The 9,341-nt window shown below is 37.0% G+C and overlaps 1 pseudogene; it reads left to right on the forward strand.

The window, feature by feature from the left end:
- The first annotated feature begins 2,187 nt into the window (after positions 1-2,187).
- On the forward strand, positions 2,188-2,919 carry LOC110313805 (annotated as a pseudogene).
- The last annotated feature ends 6,422 nt before the right edge of the window (positions 2,920-9,341 follow it).

The raw sequence follows: 9,341 nt of genomic DNA on the forward strand, positions 1-9,341 counted from the left end.
TTGGGATTTGGACTGCAGACTGTAAGTCATCAATAAATTCCTTTACTATATAGAGACTATCTGCAAGTTCTGTGACTCTAGAGAACCCTGACTAATACACATCCCACAAGGACACATGCTCCACTAGTAGCTTTATTGGTAATAGCCAGAAACTGAAAACATCCCAGATGTCCCTCAACTGAAGAATGGATACAGAAAATATGGTACTTTTACACAATGGAGTACTATTCAGCTATTAAGAATGGTGACTTCATGAATTTTACAGGCAAATAGATGAAAATAGAAAATATCATCCTGAGTGAGGTAACCCAGACCAAAAAGGACATTCATGGTATGTACTCACTGATAAGTGGACATTAGCCATAAAGTACAGAATACTCATGATATACCCTTCAGACTCAAGGAAGTTAAACAAGAAGGAAAGTCCAAGCAAGGATGCTTAGGAGGCAAAGGGTGTGAGAGAATTGGGCTGGAGAGTGGAGAGGTAGGGAATGGGGAGGCAGGACCATGTATGGGGAAAGACAGGAGAGAGGCCCAGAGGATCAGGAGAATAAATGAAAATCTGCAGCTGCTTGGGGTGGGTTGAGGAGTGAAATCTCTAGGAAGTCCTAGAGACCTGGGATAGGGAGGCTCCCAGGAGTCAATGCGGGTGACCTTATCTGAGATGTCTAACAGGGAGGACATTGAACCTGAAGAGGCTATCTGCCTCTTATAGTTGGGTATGACCCTCAGTAGAGGGATAAGGACACCAAGCCACCCACAAAACTTTCTACCCAAAATTTGTCCTGTTTAGGGGACTTTTGGGATAGCATTTGAAATGTACATGAAGAAAATATCTAATAAAAAAATGAAGAAAAAAAAAGGAATGTAGGCACAAAGATGGACCAGAGACTAAAGAAATGGGCAAACAATACCTGGCCCAACTTGAAACCCATCCCATGGGCCAGCACCAATCCCTGACACTATTAATGATACTCTGTTATGCTTGCAAACAGGAGCCTAACATACCTGTCCTCTGCGAGGCTCTACCCAGCAGCTAACTGAAATAGATACAAATTCCCACAGCTAAACATTGGACAGAGGTCACAGACTCTTATGGAAGAGTTATAGGAAGGATTGAAGGTCATGAAGGGGATGAGGTTCCAGTAGGAAAATGAAAAGAATCAATTAACCTGGACCCAGGGGAGCTCTCAAACACTGAGCCACCAACCAAAGTACATGCTCAGGCTGGACTGAGGCCCAAGTGCATATGTAGCAGACATGCAGCTCAGTCTCCATCTGGGTCCCCCAACAACTGGTGTGGGGGACTCTCACTAAAGCTGTAGCCTGGCTGTGGTATCTGTACCCCAACAGGGGTGCCTTGTCAGGTCTCAGTGGAAGAGGATGAGCCTAATTGGGCAGAGACTTGATGCACCAGGGTAGGAGAAAAACATGGATGGGGCACCAACTCAGAGGACAAGGGGAGGGAGAGAAGGGAAGGACTGTGATGGGGGATCAGAAGGGGGCCAGAATTTGGGATGTTATTAATTAATTACTTTAGAAAATAGTATTAGAAGTAAAGAAAATTATCAATAAACAGTATAAAACAATTTTTGGACCTTTAGGACATGAATCTACTTGTTAAACAGGACCACAGAGTGTCTAGTATAATGATTATAAAAAGGCCCAATGCCAGAGTAAAGAAAGCAATGAACCCTCACACCATTACAGAATAAAATAAGATATTCTAAAAGTTTCCATAAGGAAAGAGAAAGGGGTATTACATTCCAAAATTCTATGGAAACTTTTCCTTAAATGTTTTGATTTGAAATTTTTCAACCTATATAATAAGAAAAGATGAGTAAAAGGAATATTTACATATCATCCACTTAGATTTGATACTTATTATCATTCTATTGCATTTGTACAATTTCATTAAGGTTGTAAGTGGGTTCATGGATAAGGAAAAAAGTAAAGAAAAAGGAACTCCCAGAGTGGCACCTGTATAGCCGACTAAGAAAGTCATGAAGTTGCACAATTGTTTAGAGACAGGAGAACAGCTTCTCTTGCCAGGCATCTTCTCTAGAGTGACATCATCTTTAAACCTGACACACTGCCAAGATGCCTCCAAAACACAGGACAACTTGAAAGTCCAAATATTTACAAATGCTTCATTTTGGGAGCAAAGTAGGCTCTAAGCAGATTGGCATGTACTTCCAAGGAGAGGCTATGAGCAAGAACACTGTCATAGGCCAAGCCATAAGCAGGCATCTGGAAAACAACCCAGTCTGAAGAAACTGTTGTTTCATATCCAAGGAGAATGCTGAGTTTGTGTTCACTAAGGTCTTTACAGAGTTCAGAGACATGCTGGCAATTAGGTGCCAACTGGCACCCATACCTGTGCATACAGTGGTAAACCCCACATGTGAAGTCACTGTGTCAGTCCAGAACACTGGTCTTGGGCCCCAGAAGACTCAGTACTTCAAAGTCTTAGGCACTGAAATCTCCAGGGGTACCATTGACATTCTGAGTGTTGTGCAGCTGATGGAGACAGAAAACAAAGTGGAAACTGGTGAAACCACACTGTTGAACATGCTGCTTTGAACTGATCATCCAGCAGGTGTTTTACAATGACAGCATCTATAGCTCCAAAAGTGTATGACATCATAGAGGAAACTCTGCAGTCTTACTACCTGAAGGGTGTCATCATTGTCAGTGTGTCTGCAGACTGGTTACCTAACTGTTGTCTCTATTATCAATGGATAGAAGATCCTGCCTTAGCCTGTGGGAATTGACTGGAAAAAGACAAGGCCTTCTGGGATAACCCATCTGCATCCATGGTTACTGCCTTTTTGACTGCTGCCACCACTGCTGTTTCCTGCTGCTGCAGCCCCAGCCAAGGAATCAGATGAGGATGTGGGATTTGGCCTCTTTGACTAATAATCCCCTTAAAGCAACCAACTCAGCCAGCTTAATTTGAGAAACATGGAAATAAAGACTCCTTGACATAAGAAAGAAACAAAGAAAGGAAAAGGAGAAAAGAAGGGAAGAAAAGGGAAAAAGGAGGGAAGAGGGAAGAAGGGAGGGAAGAAGGGAGGGAAGGAGGGAGGGAAGGAGGGAGGGAAGGAGGGAGGGAAGGAGGGAGGGAGGGGAAGGAAAGGAACAAACAAACAAATAGGATTATATAAGAGAGGAAACAGCTAAAAACATTGAAAGTAGTCTCTTCCAAAACTAGGATTTAGAAGTCCATAATGCATTTTCTTATGGTTACCTTGGCTTTTCAAAGTATGCAAATATTTTACTTTGATTAAAGAAAAATAACCCAGGACTTCAACTGTATTTTCTGATATTCCTTCTACTAACTACAAAGAAAATCCCTGGAAAGTGCATGTAAGGCATAATAGGGCCGGCTTTTGAAGGCAGAGAAAAGGAAGACTGACTAGGGATTTGTATCTAAGGAACAACACAGTGGTAAACTTCTTGAGATTTCTCTTTGTATCATATATCACAGCCTCAAAGAACAGGCAATGAAGAAATACCATGTGGGTTTAGGCAAAATGGAACCACCAACTAAAGCTTCATTAACCAAAGGTCAGAGAAAGCCTTAATAGGCAAGAAAATTTTGGACAACTACTACTCTTTTCAAGCCAAAACCCCCATATAATGCTCAAGTTCTCCTTTACCCATGCCAACAAAAGCCAAGCAGGAAAAATCATCTCCTACTTTTCTAATGCTATAAAAAACAGTCTTCAAATATCCATTAGAGTATCAGAAAAGTCCTTGCACAAAGTTTGCATTTCACCCTTGCCAAGGAGGCAATGAACCTCTCTCATTAGAAGTCATCATCAGAAGACACTTTGACATAGCAGTAATAATGCCTCTCTCCCCTTCCCACTGTGGTTGTTGAAGAGAAGTCAACCTGTGAGCAGTAATAAAGCAGTCCTTTTATTCCCCACCCACAGAGTTATCAATAGAGGCCTAGGATGGAGCTAAAAATTCTATCCTTGTACAATAATGAAGATCTTCCCATTGGGCATCAACATAGGACAAAGGGAGAATATAGATTTTTTTTATCTCAACCTGATATTCAACTTTCATTGGCATAATGTTGTTTACAATGTCATATAAACAACATGTAAATCAAATTCAAAGTTTCGTAACATATTAGAAAATGTTTCTAAATTTTATTCATGCCAGGAAACAGGAAGATATCAAACTGAGTGATTAGAGACAGCCAATAGATGATGATGCTGACATATTATAGAGTTTAGAAACATTTGAGAAATTATTGGCAAAGTGTTAACTTCCTATCACTGTAATAACATACTTGAAAAAATTTGAAAAAAGGAAAGGTTCATTTTGAATTATGGGTTCAAACTTTCAGTTCATGATAGGCTGTCTATGTTATCTTAGTCATACACAGAGGCATAATGAAACAGTTATGGGTATGGTAACAGAGAAGGACATTCTTGTGAAAATACAAAACTGGGGGGAATAGTCAATATATAATCCCCAAAGGCATATGCTAAAGCAATAGTTCATCAAACTGAGAAACCATCAGCAATCTATCACTGAATTAATCTGTGAAGAAATTAGATCCCCTGTGACCTAATAATTTGCCCAAAGCCTCATTCACTTGTTGCATTATGGACCATAGCTTCAATATATGGGCTTCTGAATACACTTCAGATCTAAATTATAATAACAGTCATCACAATCAAGGTTTAACAGACACCTGAGAACTCTTTGGGGAGAAACATGGGCCTGAAAAAATAATAGAAATTATCAGTAAAGAAATATGTCATGTTGTAAGAGTAACTTTTATTTCCTCTGAACTCCATGAACTAAAGTGCACTAACAACAGGAAACTGAATGGAACTCCATTCAACTGAACTGCTCTGCACTCAACTGACTCAATCTCTCACTGTACCTCTCTTAAATATCTTCCTTTCCTATGCTGTTCTCATGAGAGTTNGATGTATATTCTCTCTGACTCATCCTGTCAAATCTTTCTCTGACTTGTTACTTTGTCTGCCACTCAATTAGGAGTCACGTTCAAACATGGCCACTTTCTTATATAAACTAACCTTACTTTTAANGTTTGGGATTAAAGGTGTATACTAAGGGTATGTCTGTATTCCAGCCAGATCATACCATAATGCAGATTGTCTCTGCATTCTGGCCAGATCATATAAACCTAAAAGGCCTTTAGATATGATCCCTTGCCATAACAGCCATGTTGCTGTATTAAAATTTCTCTACAACATATAAAGATGGAAATTTTAGAACTAAAATTTCAGTTATTAAAATAAATTAATTAATTAACAGCCTAAATAAATATAATTAGATAAAGGAAAGGATTTATGAACTAGAGCATGAAACCATAGAAAATGACTAATGTGAACAATATTAAAATATACTGACAAATAATAAACAGACCTGTGGACTTGGAGGGCTCTAACAAAAGATCTAGCTATTTGAATTAAAATATTGAAAGGAGGAAAGAAAGTAAAACTAAAAATTTTCTCAAAAAACAAATAATGGTTGCAAACATCCTTAAATGCCATAAAGACATTAACTTTATAGATTCAAGAAAGTGAGTAATCTCCAGAAAGGGCAAGCTTAAATCCATAAAAACAAATATCATAGTAAAACTTCTGAAACTAAAGAAGAAAGTGTTGAAANAAGTGAGGGACATATTACTCCTTCCCTTATAGTGACGATTTAAGAAACAGTATTTCTTATTAGAAACCATAGACATCCAAACAAAATGGTACATTTAAATGTGCTGAAATGTGAACATTATTAACCTAAAACCCTACATCCAGAACAAATGTTGAGTCAGGAATTGAGTTGATCAAAGCAGTATTGGATTTAAAAGAGTGAGAGAAGTTTGTCACTAGCAGACTTAAATAAGTTATGTATCTAGGCACAGTGGCATGGACCTTCAATCCAAGCATCAGGAGACAGAAGCAGGCAAATCTCTGTGAACTTAAGACAAGCCTGGTCTGAGTTCAAGATTTCAAGTCAATCAAAGCAACATTGGGAAACCCTGTCTCAAAATAAAAAAGAAAAAAATAAACAAGCAAATAAACAAATCAATAAAACAAATAAGAAAGTCTAAAGGGAGTTCACAAGAAAGAGAATAGAAAAGGAAAAATATACAGAAAACAAAAACATGTTGATTTATATTCACACATACCCTCTTGTGTTTTCTAAATTATTTTATAAATTATGTTTTAGGATTTGAGGGTAAATTATAACTCTACTTGATATGGTTCTAAGTATATGTAAAGAAAATACTTATAACATTGTATTATGTGCATTAAAAGGGGGTAAAACTTCTATGGCTAAACTGGTAAAATAGTGTCACTGGCACAAGTAGACTGATAAGTTATGTATGTGTGATTTGATAGTGAATGCATGCATCAAAATATTATGTAAAGAAATGTATTAAAAACTGCATTAGAGTCAAAATTGTAAAAATACAGATTAAATAAATGGGAGAGTTAAGCCATCCCCAGGATATCAATAATTGCACCAAACATAAATGATCTAAACATATAAATGAAAAGATTAAAATAGAATAAATGATTTAAGAATATGACCTTATGACCCAATTCTATGCTTTATGGAAGAAACTCATTTCCACTAAAACATTATAAATATGTTGGAAATAAACTTAGGAACATATATGCATATATGTATATGAACATATATATATATTATAGAAACATCTACAAAATAAGGTAGGAATCATATCAGATACAGTAAACTAAAAATAAAATTGTCAGAGATGAGGGGTGGTCATCAAATAAATTATAAGGAAGAAATAGCAGTCTAAATGTCTACCCAACAACAGGGCTGCGAAAAGAGAAAAAAACTAAAAGACTCATTGATATAGAAATAGATATATCCAAAATTATAATTGAATAATTCAAAATTCAGTCCTTAGCAATTAATAGAACTAGATACAAAATCCATTATGTTCTAAAATTGAACAATATAATTATCCAACAATATCTAATGGACAGATATAGAAACATGTACCCAAAGAGGGCTGAATATACATACTTTTCAAATGTTTTTGAAACATTTCCTTATAGACCGTATACTAAGACATAAAACAAAGAATTTATGCAATACCAAATATATTCTTCAACCAAAATAGAATCAAACAAAAAATCAGTAACAGAAAATTAAAAGGAAATTTTCTAAGCACTAAGAAATAAAGGTCACATTTTCGCAATAATTCATGAATCAATGAGGAAAACTTAAGAAGCATTTAAGTGCTTTGAACTATAGAAATAACACACCAAAATTATAGGCACATCTTAACAAATTTACATCACTAACTATTAAAAAAGAAATGTCTCAAATCAATAATGTATGGTCTCACTTCTTGAATGTAGAAAAGGAGAAAATAAGGTTCAAGGCAAGAAAAAAACAGAAATATTGAGGACCAGAAGTCTACAAAATTGAAGAGAGAAATAACAAAATCAGTAAAAGGGAGAGCTGGTACTTTTAAAAGATCAATAAAATTCATAAATATCAAGAAATGCTGACACAGGTAAAAGGAAAACACACATTTACATATCAAGAATTAGATGAGTATCATTGCATGGGAGAGAATCTCGTGAGGCCCCACCTGTAGACAAACAACTACAAGCAACTAATCTTTGCTGGGATACAGAAAATTAGTCTTTTCCTGGCATGAGGCCTCTAATTGGCTATCCAATACCAAGTTGTCAATCCTAAAATCATATACACAGAAATAAACCCAATGGGAGAAGTTGGAGGGAAGAAAGCAAAGAGAGGATATGATGTGATTATATTTCAAGCAAAACTTAAAACATACAAAATTTCCAGAAGCTTTAAAAATGTAATCCAGTGAACTGGAGAAATGGCTCAGGAGTTAAGAGCACTGATTGCTCTTCCAGACGTACTGAGTTCAATTCCCAGCAACCTCATAGTGGCTCATAACCATCTATAATGAGATCTGTTGCTCTCTTCTGGCCATGCAGGCAGAAGATTGTATACATAATAAACAAATCTTTCAATATGTAATCCAATGTTTCTATTGAATTGTAAATAAATCAAAAATAACTAAAATATTTTTATTGATTTTGATATTTGACAATTTCATTCATTTACATAATGTGTTATCTCTTCTATACTCTCTCTGATCTCGCCTCCTATCCTTATCAACCCCAACTCCTCATACCTATACCAGTTCCCTTCCTAGAATCATGACTTTGGGCTACTTTTGTAACATATTTTGTTGAACCAGGGCCATTTGTGTGATTATTGAATTGTAGTATACATTGGAGCCTTATGACATACCAATAGGTATAAAATTAAAAGCAATGATTGCCCCTAATCCCTGAATCTATCAGTAGCAAATAGTTCAGAATTGACAAGTAGGACTTCTGTGCCCCCATTCCATCTATACTCAACTGTTGACATCATATTCTTAGGAAAACCCAGGGCAGGCATCTGAAGCTGCGGGGAGTTTGTGATTGCAACGGAAAAGTCTTGCACAGAAAATGACACTTTATATTTCTTCCCTCTTCCAGATTCTTTCTCCTCCCTCTTCCACACTATTCCCTGAATCTTATAAGACCAAGTAGAAAATGTCCTGTTTAGGACTGAACACTTGCCCATCACTTATTCACTTCATCTTCTACAGCCATGGGCCTGTGCGTTTACCACCATTATTCCAATGGAAAGAGAGGCTTCTCTGATTAATGCAGAGAATAGTGTTTGTCTATGAGTATAAGCAAATATTTAGAAGGCAGGTTGACATTTTGTTAATTTATCTAAACAACAGCAGTAGACCCACCCCTAAGGCCTATGATGTCTCCCACCATGGATTTTGAACAGGTTTATATTACCAGTCATGTATTTCCTTCTGTAAGGAAGGTTCCAATTCCAATCAGAGAGGTTGATTAAAACCCCCCATCAAAATATTTTTTAAAGAAACTTGCAGCAAGAAGAGAAGATTCCTCATTTCAAAACTCAATATAAGCTACAGTTATAAAGACTGTGGTACTGGCAGAGAGAGAATTACATAAATCAATGGGATAAAGAAACCACAAGTACAATCAATCTCTCTCTCTCTCTCTCTCTCTCTCTCTCTCTCTCTCTCTCTCTCTCTGTCTGTCTGTCTCTCTCTGTCTCTCCTCTCTCTCTGTCTCTCCTCTCTCTCTGTCTCTCCTCTCTCTGTGTCTCTCTCTCTCCCTCCCTCCCTCCCTCTCTCTCTCCCTCCCTCTTTCTCTCTCTGTCTCTCTCTCTTTCTCTCTGTCTCTCTCTGTCTCTCTCTGTCTCTCTCTGTCTCTTTTCTCTCTCTCTCTCTCTCTCTC

Source organism: Mus pahari, chromosome X (genome assembly GCF_900095145.1).
Source record: "Mus pahari chromosome X, PAHARI_EIJ_v1.1, whole genome shotgun sequence".
NCBI lineage: Eukaryota > Metazoa > Chordata > Mammalia > Rodentia > Muridae > Mus > Mus pahari.